General features: G+C 42.7%; 1 protein-coding gene across 3 annotated transcripts in view; it reads right to left on the reverse strand.

The window, feature by feature from the left end:
• CELF1 (CUGBP Elav-like family member 1) overlaps window positions 1–17,483 on the reverse strand; it is an 88,892-nt gene extending 71,409 nt beyond the window's left edge. The window contains exon 1 of one of the 3 annotated variants that reach the window (XM_036258459.1): window positions 17,459–17,483. The gene's annotated coding sequence lies outside the window, so the exon portion shown is untranslated. Of the gene's footprint in view, window positions 1–3,320; window positions 3,384–17,458 lie in introns of those variants that run through there. The other 2 variants (XM_036258457.1, XM_036258440.1) reach the window with 2 other exon arrangements.
• Window positions 17,484–23,711: the final 6,228 nt, after the last annotated feature.

A 23,711-nucleotide genomic window follows, 5' to 3' on the forward strand; every position in this document is an offset into this window, starting at 1 on the left:
TAAATAGAGTGGAAGGCAGGGCTCAGAGGGAGGGAGGGAAGGAAGGAGAGAAAAGAGAGAAACATCAATGTGAGAGAGACGTATCAACTGGTTGCCTCCCACACGATTCTTACCAAGGCCAGGGATTGACCCTACAACCCAGGTACATGCCCTTGACTGGGAACTGAACCTGTGACCTTCTTTCTGGTCCCCAGGCCTCTGCTCTGACCACTGAGCCAGGGCTGCATAAAGTATATTATTTAGGTATCTTCCCTATCAAGAACTCAAAGTTCTCCAAAGCAAATTTCTACTCAAGAAATTTCGGCTTCCTGACATATATTAAAAATATAACAAACAAAATATAATTATTATAAAGCAACTGTTTAAACAAGAACAGAAAAGTGTAAGTTTAAATTCCAAATCTGCTCCAAAGTCACTGTGTGTGGGTATAGGAGATATAATTCAGGGATATGAACTGCCACTCCCAGCTAAATGTGGGCTGCCACTCAGCTCCCCCAAGACACATTCTGTTAGAAGATACCTTAAGAAAACAGATCATTTACAAGTCTGATCTGTGCATCTGGTTTGTTCAGAGAAGTAGACCAGTCAGAATTTAAAAAAAAAAAAATTTTTCTAAGTTGTAAGCTTCTTAAAACAGAGTGAAGTCTTTCTTTCGGTCTTACTTAGCCCAGAGCAAAGTTACTAGACAGATGAACATTAATAAATAAAAACAGCATTTGATTTCACAGTAATAATCAAGAACTTAAGCTATCCTAGGCCTGATCCACAACAACTTGCAAGCTAAAAAGTACCTGAACCAAAGCTCAAAAAGTGTTCCTGTGCTCATAAAAGTCTTTTATTAATCTCAAACTAATAATTATCAAAAAGCCTAAATATAAATGTCATTAAGATAAGTGTTAAAAACCAAATTCATAACTGTATTATAAAACAGAAATCACAAATTCACAAGCCTAAAGAGGAAAAAATGATCTAAGAAGATAGGTTATACCATCAGCTCAGGCATCAAGATATCCCATAGAAATATTTTATCTGGTTTTGATATATTTATTTACCTAAGCTTTCCTGTAGCAGATCTAAAGGATTATTATGTTTAAATAGTTTCCCGTCTGGCCGATGTGGCTCAGTGGTTGACCATGGACCCATGCACCAAGAGGTCAACAGTTCAATTCCCGGTCAGGGCACATGCCCAGGTTGTGGGCCTGACCCCCAGCCGGGGGTGTGCAGAAGGCGGCCAATCGATGTTCTCTCTAATCGATGTTTTTTTCTCTCTTTCTCCCCTCTCCCTTCCTCTCTCTCTAAAAAAGCAACAAAGAAAAAAATTTTTTAAAAATAAAATAGTTTCCCAATCCCACTGCCACAATCAACCCAAATTAGTTCAGTAAAGAACTTTGCAAGCTTTTGAAAAAAAAATTTTGTGTAAATCCTCACCTGAGGATATTTTTCCATTAATTCTTAGACTGGATGGGAAGGAGAGAGAAAGAGAAACATCAATGAGAGAGAGAGACACACTGATTGGCTGCCTCCCACACGACCCCGACCAGGGCTGGGGATCAAACCTGCAACCCAGGTACATGCCCTTGACTGGGAATCAAACCCAAGACCCTTTGGTCCGTGGGTCGATGCTCTTAACCACTAAGCCAAACCAGCCAGGGCTGCAAGCTTTTTAAATTGCACTTGTAAATGTACCATAGGCTATCAGACAGAAACAGCACATGATAAAAACAATAAATACATAATAAACACACCCAGCTGGAGTGGCTGGGTTCGAGCATTGTCCTGTGCACCAAAAGGTCGCTGGTTCATTTCCTGGTCATGGTACATACCAACATTGCAGGTTCGATCCCTGTCTGGGCACCTACTGATAGATGTTTCTCTCTCTCTCCCCCTTCCTTTCTCTAAGGATGCCCTCGGGTGACAATAATATATATATATATATAAAAAAAACACATGGTGTCTTTCATGATTATTTCCCATAAACTTGAAAGGGGAATAGCAAAGGATGAGCCCAAAGGGCAGTTTTGCCATATTCATTTACTATCAAGAGAGTCTAAAGACAAAATGGAGGGACTCAGGCAACGAGATATGAAAGGAGGCAAACTCCTGGGTGCCTTATTCATTTTTACTACTGGTTTACAATTTCCTTGATTTTATTTTTAAATGCATATCTTGGCAAGAAAAATAAGAGAGCATAGACTGCCAGCAGTATCAGATTCTCCTTGTCTTATTCTCTGGGGCTACAGAAAACAGAGCCAGAATCAGGGTTGTCTAAGAGCCTTCTGATTTTGTCCAAGCAATATACAATATGAGGTTTCAAGATCACAGAGCTACACAAAGGCTTTTGTAGTACAAATCTTAGCCAACATAATGTCTTTCAATGGAAAGCTGCTTTCCCCCCCCCCCCCCCCAAAAAAAAACTCCTTGGAGCTTTAAAGTACTTTATCTTCAAAAATCAGTAATTTGAACAAACAAGAAATTCATAGAATTTCAATTTTAACGTTTTCTTCCTAGTCCTAGTCCTAAGTACTGAATTGTCTCAAAACATAAAAATGCCATTAGAACATGGACTATTCAAAAAATATTTATTGAGTGTCGACTTTATGCAAAGGCCCCGATATGAGTAAGCAATATAGACTGTAAAATCTTCTATGCACAGCACTCAGTTCAATACTATACACACACTACAGGAAGCCATAACATTGTTTAGGTACGTATTCACAACTTGGCCACCAGTGTCAAATAATGTCTTCCAGCTTTTTCTACCATGAAAATCTATTCCTTCTTGGTTATATATAAATCCACATTTCAAAGCTGGTTCTTGTCTCTTTTTATGCTTTTACTCTTTTTTTTTTTTAAGGAGAGAAAGGAAGGGAAACAGAGAAACATCAATGTAAGAGAGAACCATTGATTGGCTGCCTCCTGCATGCCCCCTACTGGAGATCGAGCCTGCAACTCAGGCATATGCTCTGATATGGACTGGAATCGGGACTCCTCAGTCCATGGGACTACACTCAATCCACTGAGCCACACCAGATGGGCTCTTGTCTCTTTTTAATTCCTGCGCATTAATTAATATCACAGGGAAATTTTACATTTTCCTAGAATAAAGTCTTTCAACTTAACAGAAACAAAATGATCATAGGAAGAAAACAAAATCAAATTAAAAGTATTAAAGTGTCTTTCTCCGAGCTTCCCTCCCTACCTTATTAACATTTCTTAAAGAAAAAAACTCCACTGTGATGCTCCTATTACAGCTCATTCGTGAAGTTACTAACCGAGCAGAAACCAGACAGACTCCATCAACTGGGCACAGAGCCACTCACCATTACCCTTTGTTTAAAGTCTCAACTGCCATTCAACCCACATCATTGTGTTCCACTCAAGTCCATCAATCTTTCTGAAAAAGAGGAAACAATCAGGACACTAAATGTGTTATTTGCCAAAAAAAGAAAACAGGACCTAATCCATATGCCTGACAAAAAATTCTTTGAAAATGATGGCTCACTTTAAGTTTCCTATTTGAAACAGCAGTATTACTTAATTATCTGTCTTATATACCTAAAAAAAGTAGTTATAAACAAATAATCATTAAAACTTGTTTAAAAAAATTGATCTGGCAAAGCACCAGCTCTATACACCAAAAACATCATCACAGGTGCATGTCTACACTATAGACTAAGGAGCTAAGACCCCAAGCAGCCTAAGCCTAGGGGTAGGGAAGCTTTTTTTTTTTGTGAGGGGGCGGGGGACAATCTTTCAAAGAAAGATGATCCTTGGTCTGACTATTCTAAAATTCAAATGAGCCCGGATGGTGTGACTTCGTGAATTGAGGGTTGGTCCACGGACTGAGAGGTCCCAGTTCGATTCCTGGCCAGCGCACATGTCCAGGTTGTGGGCTCGATCCCTAGTAGGGGGCGTGCAGGAGGCAGCCGATCAATGTTTCTCTTTCACATCGATGTTTCTATCTCTCTCTCTCTAAAAATCAATACAAATGTACTTTTAAAATTTTATTAAAATTCCAATGAATTGTTCGGCCAGTGTGGCTCAGTGGTTGAGCATCAACCCATGCACCAAGAGGTTGCTGGTTTGATTCCCAGTCAGGACACATGCCCAGGTTGTGGGCCCAATCCCCACTGGGGGTCATGCAGGAGGCAGCCAATCAATGTTCTCGCTCATTGATGTTTCTATCTCTCTTTCCCTCTCATTTCCTCTCTCTGTAAAATCAATAAAGGAAAAATAAAATAAAATTAGTTTAAGAAATGTTAGGCAGAGCTCTGTACTATCTTATTCAGAACTCTTATGGTTGCCCTGGCCAGTTTGGCTCAGTGGTTAGAGCATCGGCCTGCGGTCCGGAGAGACCTGGGTTCGGTTCCCGCTAGGGGCGCGTACCTCGGTTGCAGTTTGTCCGCGGCCCTGGTTGGTCGTGCAGGTGGCAGCCACTCAATGTGTCCCTTTCACATCGATGTTTCTCTCTCTTTCTCTCCCTCCTGCTCTATTTGAACAAAAAATGAAAAAAAAGTGTCCTCCGGTGAGGAAGAAAAACAAACAAACAAACAAAAAACTCTTATGGTTGTAATTAAGAGACACCTCCTTCAAACTAACTTTAGCAAAAAATGGAATTAATTGAAAGGATACTAGAGTATCTCAGAGCTAAAGGCAGAAAGTACAACAGGGCCACACCTGAAAAGCCTTTATGCACTCAGGCTTCTACTATGAATGTAGATAGCTGTCTCTCTCTCCAGAGCTACATTTTTCATCTAGTCATCTTTCTGGATGAATCTACTTAATTCTCCCTCCCTGTAGATGGCCTTCACTGCTTCCACATGTATGACTTTGAATATGGCTGCACCCCAGCACCTGAGTTTATACATTTCAAGTTCTCTAAATTCAGGTGTTTTTTCCCTAAAGACCTGAATCTCAATCCAATCTCTAATTCCTAGGAGAAACTGATTTTCCCAGCTTGGGGTAGGTGTCCATCCCTGGTACAATAACCTAGCCCAGCCTGGCCAGTGTGGCTCACAGGCCGAGTGTCGACCCATGCACCAAGAGGTCTGAAAGGTCTCGGGTTCAATTCAGGTCAAGGGTACATATCTGGGTTGCAGGTTTGATCCCCAGCCCCGGTTGGGGTCCTGTGGGAGGCAACCAACCAATGTATCTCTCTCACATCAATGTTTCTCTATCTTTCTCCCTCCCTTTCTCTCTCTAAAAAAAATCAATGAAGTAAGGCTGGTGTGGCTCAGTGGACTGAGCGGTCCCAGTTCTATTCCTGGTCATGGCACATGCCTGGTTGTGGGCTTGATACCCAGTTGGGTGTGTGCAGGAGGCTGCTGATCGATGTTTCTCACACTGTTTCTATTTCTCTCTCCTTCTTTCTCTAAATAAAATTTTTTTTAATATATCTTTTTAAAAATCTCCCTGGCTAGTTTGGCTCAGCAGTTAGAGGGTCAGCCTGTTGACCAAAGTCTCGGGTTCAGTTCCAGTCAAGAGTACATACCTCAGTTGTGGTTCGGTCCCCATCCCTGTTTGGGTCATGCAGGAGGCAGTCAATGAATGTGTCTCTCTCAGATGGGTGTTCCTCTCTCTCTCTACCCCTCCCTGCCACTCTATCTGAAAATAAATGGAAAAATATCCTCGGGTGAAGATTTAACAAAAAAAAAAAAAATCAATGAAAAAATATCCTTGGGTGAGGATTAACAAAAAAAAAAAGGAGGGCTAGATCACAGGTATAATTAAGGTAGACAGTGAGTGCCTGACTCCTCAAAAGATATGTAATTCACTAAGCAAAAAAGTCTCCATTCTCAAAAAGCTTAAGAATCTTGGTGAAATGAAAAAAAACAGACCATTAACAAAATGCTAAATTATATCCCACGATACAGTATTGGAATCCATGGATAAGAAAAGCTTCACAAGAAACGTTAACTACGCACTAAATGGCAAACAGAAATTGAACCATGGGCAGGGAAGGACTGAAAAATGCAAATGCAATGCCTGCTCCTCTTGCTCTAGCAATCTGAGAAATAGCCTCCAGTGAAATACTCTTGTTGAAAGCCTGCTATCAGACTTAAAATGACTACATGACCACAGTCGTACTTCTTCAATGAGCAGTAATAACCAGCTAGCTGATGAATGTCAGTTATACATTTTCAAGTTGCTTGTCACCACCACCCTTGACTTCCTATCATTCCTTGGACCCTCTAAGACTCTTGCTCAGACAGCATTCAGAATCAGGCAGGCAGCCAATAGGATGACACAGGTGTTCCTCACTGGTAGTATCCCACCCAATCAAGCATGGTTAAGCTGGCAGCATTACACAGAATGCAGGAAGGAGAGAGAAACACTAGGCAAGCTATGTGATGGTAGTGTAGGGGGAGGGCATCGGAACAGAAAAGAGGAATGTTTCCCACACACAATAGCTACAAGCACAAAAAGAAACTGCAAAAAGCCTACACAGAAACTAGTGCTCTGGCCAGTTTGACTCAGTGTCCATTGGAGCGTTGGCTCGTGGACCAACGAGTCGTGGGTTCAACTCCCATCAAGGGCATGTACCTCGGCTGTGGTTCTTCCTCCGCCCTGGTCAGGTTGTGCAGGAGGCAACCAGTCTATGTCTCTCTCGAGTGGGAGTTTCTCTCTCTCCTTCCCTCCCACTCTAATGATAAATTAAAAAACAGAAACTAGCAAAAACTTAACAGATGTCCAAACAATATTGGGTTAAAAAGACAGTCTACTAACAGTAGACTATTACTCCATATTATTATTATTTTTTTATCCTCACCCAAGGACATTTTTCCATTTTTTGTATAGATAGAAGGGGAGGGAGAGAGAGGAAGAGAGAGAGAGAGAGAGAGAAACATCGACGCGAAAGGGACACATCGAGCGGCTGCCACCCGCACGACCAACCAAGGCCGGGGACAAACTGCAACCGAAGTACGCGCCCTTAGCGGGAACCGAACCCGGGTCTCTCTGGACCGCAGGCCGATGCTCTAACCGTTGAGCCAAACCGGCCAGGGCTTACTCCATATTATTACCAAAATATCACACACATTCCCAGTCTCTGCAAGAGAGTGCTTCAATCCCACAGGAAACAAAGTGAAAGAAAAGTAAGAAAGTGGTGACAGTTTCTAATTTATGGAATCTTTTGGTGAAGAGTAACAATGTTAGATAAATGAAAACTACTGACTTCTGACCTTAAAAATTAAAAGTGTAACACGAAAATTATAAACAACTTTAGAACAAAAAAATTTCATTTTGTAGCCAGGCCGGTGTCAGTTGGTTTAGTGTCCTCCCAGAGGTAGCTGGTTTTATTCTGGTTCGATTCTGGCCTGATTCTGGACCAGCACTGGGGGGGGGGTGCAAGAGGTGGCCAATCACTGTTTCTATCTCTCTCTCTCTCCTTCTCCCTTCCTCTTTCTCTCAAATTAATTTTAAAAGTATTAAAAACAACAACAAAACACTTCACTTTTGTAGAATCCCCAAACTAAAGACATTCATTAACTAACTCAAAACTAAAGTTTCAATGGAATTTCAATATGGGGACAGTGATATCAAAGCTGAATAAAGCTGTAAAAAGAGAGAACAGTTTCTTTCTTCTTTATTTACTTACTTATCAATTAAGTGGTCACTCTTAATTGAAAGGCACATCTGTGCCTTTCCCTGCCCTTCCCTCTCTTCTCCCCTCCAGGCTGTTGCCTTTATCTTTTTCTCTCCTAAATTCCAAGGGCCCTTCTTTTCCTTCCCTAACTTGTTTCCTGAGCCTATGCAGCCCAGCTGGCTCACTTCTTCTACTTCTGTAACTTTCTGAATAAACTTTCTCTTATAATTTGAGTTCTTGGGTCTGAAATCTTTCTTTGCCAAACTCAAGAGCCAAGATTCACCCTGGCCACTTTGGCTCAGCGGTTAGAGCGTCAGCCTACGGTCCAGAGAGACCCGGGTTTGGTTCCCGCTAAGGGCACGTACCTCAGTGCAGTTTGTCCCAGGCCCCCCTGGTTGGGTCGTGAGGGAGGCAGCCACTCAATGTGTCCCTTTCACATCGATGTTTCTCTGTCTCTCTCTCCCCCTCTCCCCACTCTATCTGAACAGAAAATGGAAAAATGTCCTCGGGTGAGGATTAAATAAATAAATAAATGAGCCAAGGTTCAATTTCACCACTACCACCACCGGTAACAAAATCACTGTACAAAGAAGTTGCTAATTTATACGGAAACCATACACATCACAATCTCTACCTTTTCTGCAGAAGAAAAAGTTATTATGACAAAAAATTAGTTACTAAAATGGGCCAGAAATCAATCTCTCCCTAAAAGAACCTCATACTTTTCCTCTCTCTCCTAATGAAAACAGAAATACATCACTAATTGTCTCTTTGGATGAAAGCTAAAAGCTGTCCAATAAGCTATAAATAAATAATTGACCCACCTCAAAAAATAAATAAAATCAGCCCTGGCTGGTTTGGCTGGGCAGATAGAGCGTCAGCCTGGGGACCGAAGGGTCTCTGGTTCAATTCCCAGTCAAGGGCACATACCTGGATTGCAGGTTTGATCCCCAGCCCTGGTCGGGGTCATGTGGGAGGCAGCCAATTGATGTCTCTCTCTCACATTGATGTTTCTCTCTCTCTTCCCCTCTCTCTCTCTCTCTCTCTCCCTCCCTCCCTTCCACTCTAAGAATTAATGGGAAAATATGTCCAAGTAAGGATTAACCAAAAATAAAGAAAGAAAACCAATTAAGTGAGATCTGTCAGATCTCACTGCAGCTTCTAAACTAGAATTCACCATTCCTCTTTATATTTGCCGCCATATTTTCTAAGTAGAGAAAAAGAAAAATCAAAGTGTTACAATCCAAAGGCTGTTCTGAAAATTAGTCATTTCTCATAAAATGGGGTAAAGGTTGGCTGACTGTTACATTAGATAGAACTTTACAAAGCTCTAAGAGTTAAAATGCTTTATAATATTTAAAGAGCTGAATTATTACATTCAGTCTTCTCCCCTTCCTCACCTCTTGAGAAAAGCCCAATTTTAACCTAACTTTTCATATTTATGAAATTAATGTTCTCTAAATAAAAATTTAAAAACAGCCTAGCCAGTGTAATTCAGTTGGTTGGGCACTGTCCCATGCTCCAAAGGGTTACCAGTATGATTCCGGGTCAAGGTACATACCTGGGTTGTGGGTTTAATCCCCAGTTGGGGAGCATAGTGAAGGCAACTTATCAATGTTTGTCTCCCACATCAATGTTTCTCTCCCTCTCTCCCCCTTCCATCTTGATAAGCATGTCTTTGGGTGAGGAGATATATATATATATATATATCTCCACGGCATAACAGAGGATAAAAAATAACAGTGGAGCAGTTCCGTAAGGAAACCTCTACTTGAAGGAGATTCGAACAGCTAATTCCATGACAAGGATAAAGTTACAATTATAAAGACTTCATCAAAAAAGCTGTCTTTAGCAAATTACAAAGCTCAAATAAGGATTCTTGATACAATAGTTTACAAAGCAAATAGCTAACCATGATTCCATCTACATTACAAACTTTAAATATTAGAGCCCTCCCTCCCTCCATGCCTACAACTAGTTACCTACTTAGGAAGAGACCCAGGTGTCCCTATTACAAATCCAATAATACTCTGTATTTTCAGTTTTCTACTAAGACTCTCATATGAAGTAGACAGTGAAAATGAATCTAGGAAACCACATTACCCAAGGATTCCACAGGGAACAATAAGCTAAAAGGTTCTATGGGGAAGGATGCCTTGTGCAGCAAACATTTCAGATGCACAATTTGGACATTAGGAAACAATGTCTCATCCCTTAAGCCACAAAAGACAAAGGAAAATGCAAAACACACCCAAAGAGAAAAACAAAAGGAACACTGACTTTGTAACTACTTTTTATGTATGGCACTGCTAGGCATTTTAACTACCTTTTATTTGGTTGAACTGCATTACCGACCCATGCAATAAGTAGAATGCCCGTTTCTACACATGAAAAAAAGAAATAGCATTATCAACACTGTACCAGGCACTGATCAGTTCCCAGCATAAGTTATCTCAATTAACTCTCACATTACCATTCCAGGTTGGTTATCTCTATTTTAAAGATGGGAAAACAAGCCCAGAAATGTTAAGGTCACACACAGTTGTGGTACCAATTTTTTAAGCCACTGGCTTAACCTGTCACACCTATCCCTCCCTAGCTATGCTTATAAACTCCATTCAAGTCACACCATTCTTTCAAATCACAAGTTTTCATTTTAAGGACTCAAAAATCAAAGAATCAAGTCTCAGTTATGGTAAAGACGTCTCCAGGTTTTGTTTTTTTTTCCCCCAAAATTTGTTTCTATTTTACTTGCCTTTTTACCATTTCTGTGTGCCATAGCACCTCCAGGAAGGAGTGTGCAGGTAAATACAGGATCATATTCGTATCCGTCAGCTTCAGAATGTGTTAGAAGTTCTACCCAAAAAGGTTACACAGAAAGTTAATTCTCTGTTCAAATTATATTTCTGAAATATTTGAACTTCCATGATACATTCAATTATTCAAAAATAATCAAGACTCAAAGAATAATTTTGAACAAAAGAAATGGTTCATGTTGTTTGGGGGGAAAAAAATGTATGTATATCCTCCCTGACACTGAAATAAAGTCTCATGTGTTAAGCACTATGAGAGCTGTAATACTTCACAGGACAACAGGGTTGACTGAATAAAACTTCCAGTTCATCCCATGCCTCAAGGACTAATATTAAACTCCCTTTATTACTGGAGAGGAGGGAAATGTAGCGGGGGCAATGTCCAAAAAGCAAAGAGAGGAAAAGTAGACAATCAGGTGGATGAAAATCAGTTATGAACCCTCCAAAAAATAAATAGACACTCATCTTAATAAGAAAGCTTTTCATGCATGAGAATACTGTGAATAGCTTTGTTCCTATTGAAACAAACAGACCTGTGACTATCTTCAACATGCTCTTACCCTGAAAATATTAATCAAACTAGGTCATTAAATGTCAGGTTTTTAAACTTATCTGTACACAATATAAAATACCTTGAGATTAGTCCTCTCTCTGACCAAAAAACACTCATATTATAATTATAAAGCAAAGGCAGAAAGTTAAACTTGCCTATTCTTGTTCTCTTCCTGTGACACTTCTGTACACAACTCATATTTTAAATATGCTGCACATTAAAAGATTAGAAATTATAATTAAATTAGAAATGGTGCTATTAGTTGTGATTGACTTATTGTTATATATTTTTATGCACACTGTTATGTTTGAATTTTCAAGAGGTTTGAGCTTGTTAGTGGAAATACCTGTGTGGCAATCCACACAAAGAGTGTGACTTCTAATCAATTCAGCAGCCTTTGTAGAGTTCCAAGTGGGAGAGCTATCAAGAGACATCCCCAAGCTTAAAAAGCAGAGAATTCAGCCGCAAAAAGGAATGAAGTCCTGATGCATACATGCTACAACATGGATGAACCTTAAAAACTTTGTGCTGCCCTGGCCAGTTTGGCTCAGCAGGAAGAGCGTCGTCCTGCAGTCCCAAGAGAGCTGGGTTTGGTTTCCGCTAAGGGCATGTACCTCGGTTGCAGCTTGTCTCCGGCCCTGATTGGGTCGTGCGGGTGGCAGCCACTCGATGTGTCCCTTTCACATCTATGTTTCTCTCTCTTCCTCTCTCTCCCTCCTACTCTATCTGAACAAAAAACAAATAAATGTCCTCAGGTGAGGACAAAAAACAAAACAAAACACAACTTTGTGCTAAGTAAAATAAACCAGACACAAAAGGACAAAAATATTGCCCGGCCGGTGTAGCTCAGTGGTTGAGCATCAACCCATGCACCAAGAGGTCATAGGTTCGATTCCCAGTCAGGGCACATGCCCAGGTTATGGGCCCAATCCCCAGTGGAGGCATGCAGGAGGCAGCCAATCAATGTTCTCTGTCATCCTTTCCTCTCTCTGAAATCAATAAAAAAAAAAAGGACAAAAATATTGTAGGATTCTAGTTACACAATATACTTAGAAGAGGCAAATTCATACAGACAGAGAGTAGACTAGAGGTTACCAGAGGCTAGGAGGAAGGAAGAATGGAGTGTTACTGCTTAATGGATACAAATTTTCTGTTTGCAGTGAAAAACATTTTGGAAAAAGACAGTGGTGGTGAGTGTACAATGCTGTAAATATATACTTAAAAATTATTAAAATGACCAAAACCTAAAATTATAAAACTACTAAAAGAAAACATAGGGGAAAGCTTCATGGTTTTGGACCTGGCAATGATTTTTTAGGTATAAGACCAAAAGCACAAGCAACAAAATGTGTACCTTTCACGTCGATGTTTCTCTTTCTTCCTCTCCCTCCCTCCCACTCTATCTGAACAAAAAATGAAAAAATGTCAAGTGAGGATAAAAAAAAAAAAGAATCAACCAGTGAGTGCATGAATGGGTGGAACAACAAATTCATGTCTCTGTACCTTTCTGTCTCTCTCTCAATTAAAAATTTTTTTTTAAATGTTGGCAAGGATGTGGCCCTGGCCAGTTTGGCTCAGCGGTTAGAGCGTCGGCCTGCGGTACAGAGAGACCCGGGTTCGGTTCCCGCTAAGGGCATGTACCTCCGTTGCAGTTTGTCCCCGGCCCAGGTTGGGTTGTGTGGGTGGCAACCACTCGATGTGTCCCTTTCACGTCGATGTTTCTCTCTCTCTCTCCCCCTCCCACTCTATCTGAACAAAATATGGAAAAATGTCCTCAGGTGAGGATAAAAAAAATAAAAAAAAAAAAAAAAAAAAAAAAAAAAAAAAATAAATGTTGGCAAGGATGTGGAAATATTGGAGCCCTTATGCTACTGGTGGGGTTGTAAAGTATCAGATTTGCAAGATAAAATTCTTTAGAGCCCAGCCGGTGTGGCTCAGGGGTTGAGCATCAACCCATGCTCCAAGAGGTCACAGGTTCAATTCTGGGTCAGGGAACATGCCCAGGTTTCAGGCTCAGTACCCAGTGTAGGGTGTGCAGGAGGTAGCCGACTGATGTTTTTTTCTCATCAATGTTTCTGTCTCTCTCCCTCTCCCTTCTTTCTCTAAAATCATTAAAAACATGTATTTTTTAAAATTCTGTAGATATTTCCCAACGTTAATGTACCTAATGTCACAGAACTAACTATACACTCAAAAATAGTTAAGATAGCCCTGGCCAGTGTGGCTCAGTGGTTGGGTGACTTCCAGTGCACCGAGAGGTTGCTGGTTCAATTCTTGGTCAGAGCACATGCTCAGGTTGTGGGCTCAATCCCCAGTGGGGAAAGAGAAGGTAGGAAGCAGATGATCAATGTGTCAATCCCACATTGATGTTTCTCTCCCTCTCCCTCCGTCTAAATATCTATTTAAAAATAGTTTAAAAAGCCCTGGCCAGTTTGGCTCAGCGGTTAGAGCGTCGGCCTGCGGTCTGGAGAGACCCGGGTTCGGTTCCCGCTAAGGGCACGTACCTCGGTTGCAGTTTGCCCCGGCCCTGGTTGGTCGTGCGGGTGGCAGCCGCTCGATGTGTCCCTTCACAACGATGTTTCTCTCACTCTCTCTCTCTCTCTTCCTCTCTCTCCCTCCCACTCTATCTGAACAAAAAATGGAAAAATGTCCTCGGGTGAGGATTAAAAAAAAAAAATCGTTAAAAAAAAAAATTAAGCTGGTAAAGTTTATAAAAATTGGTTAAAATGGCTTATTTTGTTGTATATATTTCAATTAAAAAGTAAGTTAAGCCCTGGCCTGTTTGGTTCAGCAGTTAGAGCGTCGGCCTGCGGTACGGAGAGACCCGGGTTCAGTTCCCGCTAAGGGCACGTACTTCGGTTGCGGTTTGTCCCCGGCCCTGGTTGGTCGTGCTGGTGGCAGCCACTCGATGTGTCCCTTTCACATCGATGTTTCTCTCTCTCTCTCTCCCTCCCACTCTATCTGTACAAAAAAATGGAAAAATGTCCTCAGGTGAGGATAAAAAAAAAAAAAAAAAAGTAAGTTAAGCCCGTCAGTGTGGCTCAGAGGTCGATCGTCGACCCATGCACCAAGAGGTCACCGATTCAATTCCAGGTCAGGGCACATGCCCAGGTTGTGAGCCCGATCCCCAGTGAAGGGCCAATCGATGTTTCTATCTTTCTCTCCCTCTCTCTCTAAAAATCAATAAAGGGGGGAAAAAAGGTAATTTAATATATCCTAAACCATGAGTTATGTTATGTGAATTTTATCTCAATAAAGCTGTTTGAAAAAAAAAAAAAAAAAGCCTTAAGCAAAGAGGAGCCTAATGCTTCTATTTCCTCCAAATTCCTCCAGGTGACAGCTCTTCCCTTTTCCTTTCCAAGGCACACCATCACCCTCTAACTTACTACTTCCATATTAGGTCCAGCCTCACAAAGTAAGTTAAAGAAGCTGCAGTAGCAGTCACAGGAAGGGGCATGGAGTTAAGGACTCACACTCCACATTTAGAAGCAGAACCCAAATCTTGGTTAAAAAACAAAACAAAAAAAAACTGTAGACATACAATAAATGTTAGGTCTGTGCCCTTCCTCTCCTCCTCTTCCAGCTCAGCATATGTTTAAAAGAGCAACTTCTCAAAAAAATAAATAAATAAAAGAGCAACTTCTCTGCTCCAGTACTAGGATAGCCACTGATCTACCTCACAAGTGTTAGAAATGTTAAATACAGAGCACCATTTAAATGGTGATTATTAAACCATGCCTATAACCCATTATTAAATCTTAAAAACACATCACAAGCCCTGACCGGTATGGCTCAGCGGTTGGAGCGTCAGCCTATGGACAGAAGAGTCCCGGGTTCGATTCCCGCTAAGGGCACGTGCCTTGGTTGCAGTTTGTCCCCGGCCCTGGTTGGGGTTGTGTGGGTGACAACCAGTCTATGTGTATCTCTCACATCAGTGTTTCTCTCTCTCTCTCTTCCCCCCTCTCTCCCTCCCGCTCTATCTGAAGATAAATGCAAAAAATGTCCTCTAGTAAGGATAAAAAAACAAAAAAACAAAACAAAAATCACAAAACTGTTACTAGGATAAGCCTATTTTGGTAAAATAAGAAACATTTCTATAGCATAAAAAAAGGATGATAAGGGGGGTGCCAATGGGGTAAAAAGATAAAATATGTGTAACAAAAAAATAAATAAAAATTCATAAAAAAAAAAAAAAAAAAAGGATGATACGATAAAGACCAGACATCAATAATTACCTCTGAGTGGTGGGACTAGGGTTAGTTTTTTCCTTTTTAGTTTACCTATATATTTTTTTATAATGAATCTATAACTTCTGTAATAATAAAAGTAAACAAAATTTATAAAAACAAATTATCTGACTCAAAATTTCACTGCCTGCCTCTTACACCACAGGCACTTTCATATGCTACAACACTGAAATTGGATTAGTACCATGTGTGAGGTAGACACATCTCCATTTTGCAGGTGAGAATAAACTAAGGCTCACAACAGTGACTTGGTCAAGGTTGTTTTGCTAGCAACTGACAGAGCAAGGCTCATAACCCAGGTCTTCTAACTTCAAGCTCAGGGCCCTTTCCATTCCATCACATCTTTTTTTTTTTTTTGTTATTTATTTATTTTTTTTTATCCTCATTCAAGGACATTTTTCCATTTTTTGTACAGACAGAGTGGGAGGGAGAGAGAGGAAGAGAGAGAGAGGGAAACATCGATGTGAAAGGGACACATCAAGTGGCTGCCACCCGCACGACCAACCAGGGCCGGGGACAAACTGCAACAAAGGTACATGCCCTTAGCGGGAACCGAACCCGGGTCTCTCCGGACCGCAGGCGGACGCTCTAACCGCTGAGCCAAACCGGCCAGGGCCATTCCATCACATCTTAAAGGGCAATTTGCGTGATACTGTTTTAAGAGGACTTGTTATATAACCCTGGCCAGTCTGAACTTCTGGGGGCCTAGGTTTCCTCATCTCAGTGAAGGAGTTGGGAAAGATATTCTAAGAGCCCACTTGCTAATGAATTTTAAGTTCAGACATTAAAAGATAGCACCTAAGAGAAGAAAAACTTCTGGGCAAGAATGAATGGTTGGAGAGAAGCTGAGGCCTATGCTCTGGGCCAACAGTCATTCTTAATGGAAACAGGTGGCTTACAGTCAAGAGGAAATTTCGAACCACTGGGGGAACCATAAACTTCCTGGTTAAAGCAACAGCTGAGCGTTCCAGATTCAACCTTGGCTAACTCATAATCAGAAACCACATACTGTCAAGTTAAAAGAATATAAAAACTGGCGTGGAGGGTGTGGGGTGACTGTAGCAATAGTTTATGCATGCTATGGTAACTTTGTGATTTTCCACGTGAGCTCATTAATGTTAAAACAGAAAGAGCCCTGGGTGGTTCTTAGAAACACCTTCTTCCTCGCCAAGAATTTCAGGAGACTGAAAGTTGCACAGAACTCTAGGAGATGCCACATTTGTGAAGAATCTACCCAACACTTGTGGAAAGGGTGAAAGAAGGCGATAAAAAAGCCTCTCCATTCCACAGAGCATCAAAGAGTGAAAAGCCTTTGAAAGGTGAAGTTCCTGTAAAGCAGTCGTTGGGTATCTGTAACCTCTTACACAGCAGACATTACAGCACTCCACGTACTTAAAACTGTTATACAGCCTTTAAACTCGAAGGTACTAAAAGTACAGCGTTGACTCTGCTGGTGAGAAAAAGATTCCATTTTGCTGAAAACAGGCTCAATCAACTATGAGGATGAGCCTAAACCAACGAGAAGCTCCTTAAAGCCTGTGCAAGTCTTAGAAAATTAAAACAACATGCAGACCACAACCAAGACACCAGTGGCTTTAAATCCAAAGCCAGGTGCCTAGCAGAAAGCTCTTCGCGATGCTCTCCGCGCCCCGCGTGGGAGATTCCAGCCCTGCTTCTAGGCCATGACTGGGTGAACACCTGATGTGGGGGGAGGGCGAGCCAAGGCCCTAGCGGATCTGGGGCGAGGAACCGGGGCTCTCCAGGCTCCTAAGGAAAAGCGCTGCCCACCAGAGCCAGGGGCCCTGCCCCCCGCCCCCCCCCCACCCCGGGGATGAGCACCTAGAACACGTGGGGCGACAGGAGCAGCGAAGGGGTGTCCCGGGCAGGAAGCTTGGGTCTGGCACAGCGGCCGGAAAAAAGAAGGACGGAGCTACCCCTGGGCAGAGAACGAAGCCGTCTGGGTCCGGAGGGTGAAGGCAAAGGGCGCGGGCAGAGGGAGCGAGGCCACGAGGAGGGCGGGTCTCCCTGGGCGCGGGGGCACGCGCCGGGCAAGTGCGGCGGGACCCGGGGAGCAGAGGACCCCGACACGCGGGAGGAGATCCCAGACCTGCCCCTGGGGCGCGGAGAACGCAGAACGGCCGCGCCCGAGGGCCTTGTGCCCCGCGGTCGTCCGGACCGGACCCGCCCCGCGGCGCCTCCCTCCTGCCTCTCTTCCCTCCCTCTCACCAGCGGCCCGTTATCCCGCGGTCGCCACACTCACCAGCGGCTGCACCTGAGCCCGCCGCTGCCTCAGCTGCTGCCTGCGCCTCCTCAGCCGCCGCCGCCGCCGCCGCCTCGCTGCTGAGGCCGAGTCCCGGGGGAGCCGCCGCGTCCCGCCGCCGCTGCCGCTGCCGCCAGAGCAGAACACCCCAAAATGGCGGCACTTCCGGCACCTACCACCGGCGGGGAGGGCCGAGGAGGAGGGGGAGGGCGGCGAGGGGGAACGTACCACCGCGGTGCCGCCCGCAGCGCAGACCCGAGCGGAGCGCGGCGCAGCTTAGGGGCGGGCCGAGCGCCCGGCGCTGCAGCGCCCCCTCGGGCTGGGGAGTGGAGAAGCAGCCGCGCCGAAACCCCCGGGCTGCGGCGAGGAACCCTCAGCTTTGGGAGCTGCAGGGGCGCATCTCTTTGTCTCGGAGCTCTCCTGGAGGGAAGGGAGGGAAGACCCCGGCCTGGGAATCTGAAGTTCTCGGCTCTGCGCACCGCACCCACAGGAGCTCTCGATGACCCGGTGGGCAAGGACCCCTGCTTGGCACTGAATATGCGCGTAATAAAATATTTGATGAATGAAGGAATGAGTTGAATGGAATGGTGTGCTTGGCCAGCCTTGGGCACTTGACACACCCTCATTTTTGCACCAGCAGAGGAGCAACGGTGTCCTGGCCTTCTTCCCTCTTTGCTGAGATGTGGAATGAGAATGTATTGCAAGCTTTAGGAATTAGGGAAATGCTTTGTAGCGGGATGATCCGCTGTGTGAACGCACAACCTTGCCAAAATCCCTGCTCCTCCAGGAAGCTCATAAGGGTTCTATTAAGAAATTAATGGATGGCCCAGCCCTAAACTTCTCTCCCCAGGAAAAAATAAAAATTCTAAACAATCCAGGTTAGGACCTTAGAGACCACCTTCAGAGTGACTGAGGAATCCCAGGATCTAGCAAACAATAAAAGAGTTTGAATTTTTTTAAGGCTAATGTTTTATTCAGCAGATTCTACACCTTGTGGGACAGTGGAATACAGATAAAGAAATAAAACTTAGCTCTGAGATCTTTTGGCCCCAGCAACATGCAAATAACTCATGGGTTTGCAAATGATTTTTCTGCAACATTGTCTGACTTCCCAGAGCAAACAATTCTTATACCCACAAATACTGATTATACCCTACCTTACCACAAAAACATAAGAGGACTCCCAAGCAGAAGCCTCAAGAGTTTTTCCATGTGTTGGAAGCACCTCTTTCACTCTTAGGGGGGGGAAAACTAATCACAGTTTCTCTGATAACATATAGACCAGAACAATTAGCCTCTAATTTGTACATTGCCATATTCCTTAATTGTACTCTGTAGTTTATCATTTCATATACATTTATTGTGTCAATATATAATCATATTAATAGTTTTATGTGCCCTGGCCTGTTTGGCTCAGTGGTTAGAGCATCGACCCGCAGATCAGAGAGTCCCGAGTTCAGTTCCCACTAAGGGCATGTACCTTGGTTGCAGTTTGTCCCCAGGTCTGTCCCCAGGTCGTGTGGGTGGCACCAGTTGATGTGTCTCTCTCATATCATGTTTCTCTCTCTTCCTCCTTCTCTCCTTCCCACTCTATCTGAAGATAAATGAAAAAAAAAAAAAAAAAAGTTTTGCCTGGCTGGTGTGGCTCAGTGGGTGAGTGTTGACCCATGCACCAAGAGGTCGCTGATTCAATTCCCAGTCAGGACACATGTCGAAGTTGTGGGCCTGATTCCCAGTGGGGGGCATGCAGGAGGTGGCCAAATGATGTTCTCTCTCACAGATGTTTCTATCCCTTTCTCCCTCTCCCTCTAAAATCAATAAAGAAAAAAATATATTTTTTAAAACACAATCCTTGCCTGGCTGGTGTTGCTCAGTGGATCGAGTGTCCTCTCATGGACTGAGAGGTTCGGGTTTAATTCCTGGTCAGGGCATATGCCCAGGTTTCGAGCTTGATTCCCATGGGGGGCATGTAGGAGGCAGCCAATAGATGTTTCTATCTCTCCCTTCCTCTCTCTAAAAGATCAGTAAAAACACATTTTAAAAAAAACAACCCACAGTCCTTGAGACCATCAATTTTGGTCCCTTGACTAGTAGTTTTCCAAATTTTCTTATATTGAACATAGCTCATGCTTTCACATCATACCAATCTTCCTTAGAAAATGGATCAACCGCCCTGGCCAATTTGGCTCAGCGTTTGGAATGTCGGCCTGTGGTCCAGAGAGACGGGGTTTGGTTCCTGCTCTGTTGCAGTTTGTCCCCGGCCCAGTTGGGGTCGGTGAGTGGCAGCCAGTTGATGTGTCTCTCTCACATAGATGTTTCTCTCTCTCTCTTCTTCCCTCTCTCCCTCTCACTCTATCTGAAGATGAATGCAGAAGTGTCCTTGGGTGAGGATAAAAATAAATAATAAAATATAAAAAGAAAATGGATCAACCACTTTCTTCTTGGCTCAATTTTTGCAGCCTTTCCTACGGCTCTTGTTCTTGCCTACTGCATGGTGCTGCTGAGAGAGCCAAAAAAAGCACCACAATTAATTTTATATTTGTCTCCCAGCTACCATATAGTGTAGAAACCTATAAACAGAATCTGTCTCATTCTTTTGTGAACCATAGAATCATCCAGATATCCATGCGGCTCTCTTTTTCATTCCTTCAGGGCTTGACTTAAATATCACCTTCTCAGTTGGGCTTTCCCTGCTCACCCTGTTTAAAATTTCACACACATATACCCATGCTTCCTATTCCCCTTTCCTGTTTTATTTTTATTCAAAACATTTATCTCCATCTAATGTACTATATTTCGTACTTCATATTTGTGGACTCTGAGAAAGAAGGTAACTACTAATAAGGGCTCCCAGTGGCTAACTAAACTCCAATTTATGAAAACAAAAACAGCCCTGGCCTGTGTGGCTCAGTTGGTTAGTTGTTTGGGTGTCATCTCGAGTACCAAAAGGTTGCTAGTTCAATTCCTAGTTAGGGCACATGCCCAATTTGCAGGCTCCATCCCCCAGTGTGTGTGGAGGGGGTGTGTAGGAGGCAGCCAATAAATGTTTCTCCTCTCTCACATCAGTGTTTCTCTTTGTCTCTCCCTCTCCCATCCTCTCTATAAAAATCAGGAAAAGTATTAAAAACAAAACAAAACAAAAAAACCCACATAGCCCAGCAGCCATTTCTATACAGGGGTCTTTGATGCAAATTGTACTTTAGGGAGAAGCCTGCACTGAACTACCTGCCTCTGCACTGAGCTGCCTGCATACACTGTATTTGTACCATCTGAGCCAACCCTTATAAAGGAGTTTCTGGAATCCTATTTCAACCAATAGGATTGAGGCTTTCTGCATCCAAATGGAGCTGCACACTCCAGTCAACATTTTCACTGACCAATCCAGACAATGCCTTTTGAACCAATCAAACTTCAAGAATTTGGAGTCCTCATCTGCATGAACTTTTACCAATCAGGGACCAAGGGTGGGGACTTTTGTCTGAATCAGCTCTTCTCTGGCTCTAAGAGTTTACTTTCTTTTTCCAGGGATGACTGTTTTGTTGTTTTTTTCTGGCTGGCCTGTGTAGGCAAGAACAGACTGGCATAGAACAGAGCAGATCAAAGCAGAGCAAAGCAGAGGAGCAGAGCAGAGTTGTCTGGCCAGAGAAGGGCCTGGCCCCAGGGTTGTCTCACAGCTGTGCTGTTTTCACAGTTCTGCTGTATCACAATTGAGCTGTTTTGCACTGAGTAAAGTTTCCTTCTTCACCACACCCCAAGTTGGGGATTTCTGTTGGCGTTGAATTCATGCCAACAACCATCAGTTGACATATTCTACTTATTTTATTTGTAGTCTTCCCCCACCAGAAGGTAAACTCTTTGGGGATAGCTATTTATGTCTGCTTTTTCGAGGACCTAGAATAATACCTGATCCATAGTAGGTGCTCAATAAATATATTTTAAAATTTTTATTTATTTATTTATTCATTTATTTTGGTTAATCCTCACCCAAGGATATTTTTCCACTGATTTGTTAGATACAGTGGAAGGGAGGGAGGGAGAGAGAGAGAGAGAGAAATATCAATGTGAGAGACACAATGATTGGTCGCCTCCCGCAAGACTGGGACTGGGGCTGGGGATTGAACTTGCAACCCAGGTACGTGCCCTTGACCAGGAATTGAACCAAGGACCCTTCAGTGCATGGGTCAACGCTCTAACCACTAAGAAAAACTGGCCAGGGCTAAATGTTAGAGTTTTTAAGATTTATAAAATGTATAAATCACAATGTATATAGTGAAATAATTATCACAATAAGTTTAATTAACATCCATCATCTCATATAGATACAAAGAAAAAAAAAGGTTTTTTTCCTTGTGATGAGAATTCTTAGGATCTACTCTCTTAACTTTCAAATTTTCAAATATACCATAGAGCAATGTTATAGAGTAGTGACCACAGATATAGTCACTACGTTGTATGTTACATCTCTGGGACTTATTTATCTTATAACTGAAAGTTTGTACCTTTTGAACACCTTCATACAATTTTCCCTACCCCAATCAATAAATATTGTTGAATTAATAAATAGGCATGTCTAGGTGCTGGGTATGAAAAAAGAGAATGAGCCCTGGCCGGTTTGGCTCAGTGGTTAGAGCGTCAGCCTGCGGTCCCGAGGGACCCAGGTTTGGTTCCAGTAAGGGCACGTACCTCTGTTGCAGTTTGTCCCCGGCCCTGGTTGAGTTGTGCGGGTGGCAACTACTCGATGTGTCCCTTTCACATCGATGTTTCTCTCTCTCTCTCCCTCCCACTCTATCTGAACAAAATATCAAAAAATGTCCTCAGGTGAGGATAAAAAAAAAAGAGAGAGAGAGAGAATGAGCCCTGGCCAGTTTGGCTCAGCGGTTGAGCGTCGGCCTGCGGACCAGAGAGTCCCGAGTTCGGTTCCCGCTAGGGGCATGTACCACACACACACACACACAAAAAAAAGAGAGAGAGAATGAATTGTTTAGCCTTCAGAAGCTTCCTGGAACCTACCCATGAGCTAGATGAGAGCAGGAACCATGCCTGTCTTGTTATTCTCTTGTCTGTCCAGTGCTTTTCACAGTGTCTGGCTCAATAGATGTTTCTTGAAGGGCACCCAGAAACATTTCCCTATTTCATCTGCCCCTTGACTTAGGAGAGGAATTGCCACTCCTTGCAGTGTCACTCTTGCATCTAGTTACCAAGGAAGGCCACAACTCATTAGGCCAGAATTGTGGGGGAAACAATCAATTACATGAAGAACACAAATGGGCTCTTATAACTTCTTTTTTTAAATTATTATTATTATTATTTATTTAATCCTCACCCGAGGACATTTTTGCATTTATCTTCAGATAGAGTGGGAGGGAGAAAAGGGGGAAGAGAGAGAGAGAGAAACATCGATGTGAGAGAGATACATCTACTGGCTGCCATTTGCACGACCCCAACTGGGGCTGGGGACAAACTGCAACTGAGGTACATGCCCTTAGCGGGAACCGAACCCAGGCCTCTCTGGTCCGCGGGCCAAGGCTCTAACCACTGAGCAAAACTGGCCAGGGTGGCTCTTATAACTTCTAAGGGCTTCACAGCATAGATAAAATACTAAAGATTACAAATACATAAAAATAGCATAAAATTATGTATTTGTACTCATAAAATTTGATACAAATGGAGAGTGATAAAGTATGGTATATCCATAGCTTAGGATGTTGTGTATAATTTCAAATAATGATACAGAAAAATATTTACTTGTGGGAAAATGTTAACATGATACATGTTTGTGAAAAAGGCAGGTAAGTAATTGATCCTACCTTTGTTAGAAAGTGTTTGTTGAGAGAAAGAGACAAAACCCAGAATCATTCTCTGCATCCTCACCATCACTTGATATTATCAGTCCTTTTAATTTTAGTCATTCTGGTAGGAGTGTAGTGATATTTGAATGTGGCTTACATTTTTATTTTCCTAATGGCCAATGATGTAGAGAAACTTTACATATATAATGTTATTGTCCATTTGATAGTCTCTCTTGTAAATTGCCTACTAAAGTCTTTCTCTCTCTCTCTCCATCACTCTTTCTCTGGTTTGTAGGAGTTCTTTATATATTTTGAAGGCAAGTTCCTTTTCAGATAATGTATTTTCTATTTCTTCTCCCAGTCTGTGGCTTGCCTTTTACTCTTTTAATGAATATTTTTGATGAACAAAAGTTTTTAATTTTAGTAAGACCCTCTTTATCGGTCCTCATATTATGGTTGGTAAT

The sequence above is a fragment of the Molossus molossus genome, unplaced genomic scaffold, assembly GCF_014108415.1.
Source record: "Molossus molossus isolate mMolMol1 unplaced genomic scaffold, mMolMol1.p scaffold_m16_p_13, whole genome shotgun sequence".
In the NCBI taxonomy this organism is placed as follows: domain Eukaryota; kingdom Metazoa; phylum Chordata; class Mammalia; order Chiroptera; family Molossidae; genus Molossus; species Molossus molossus.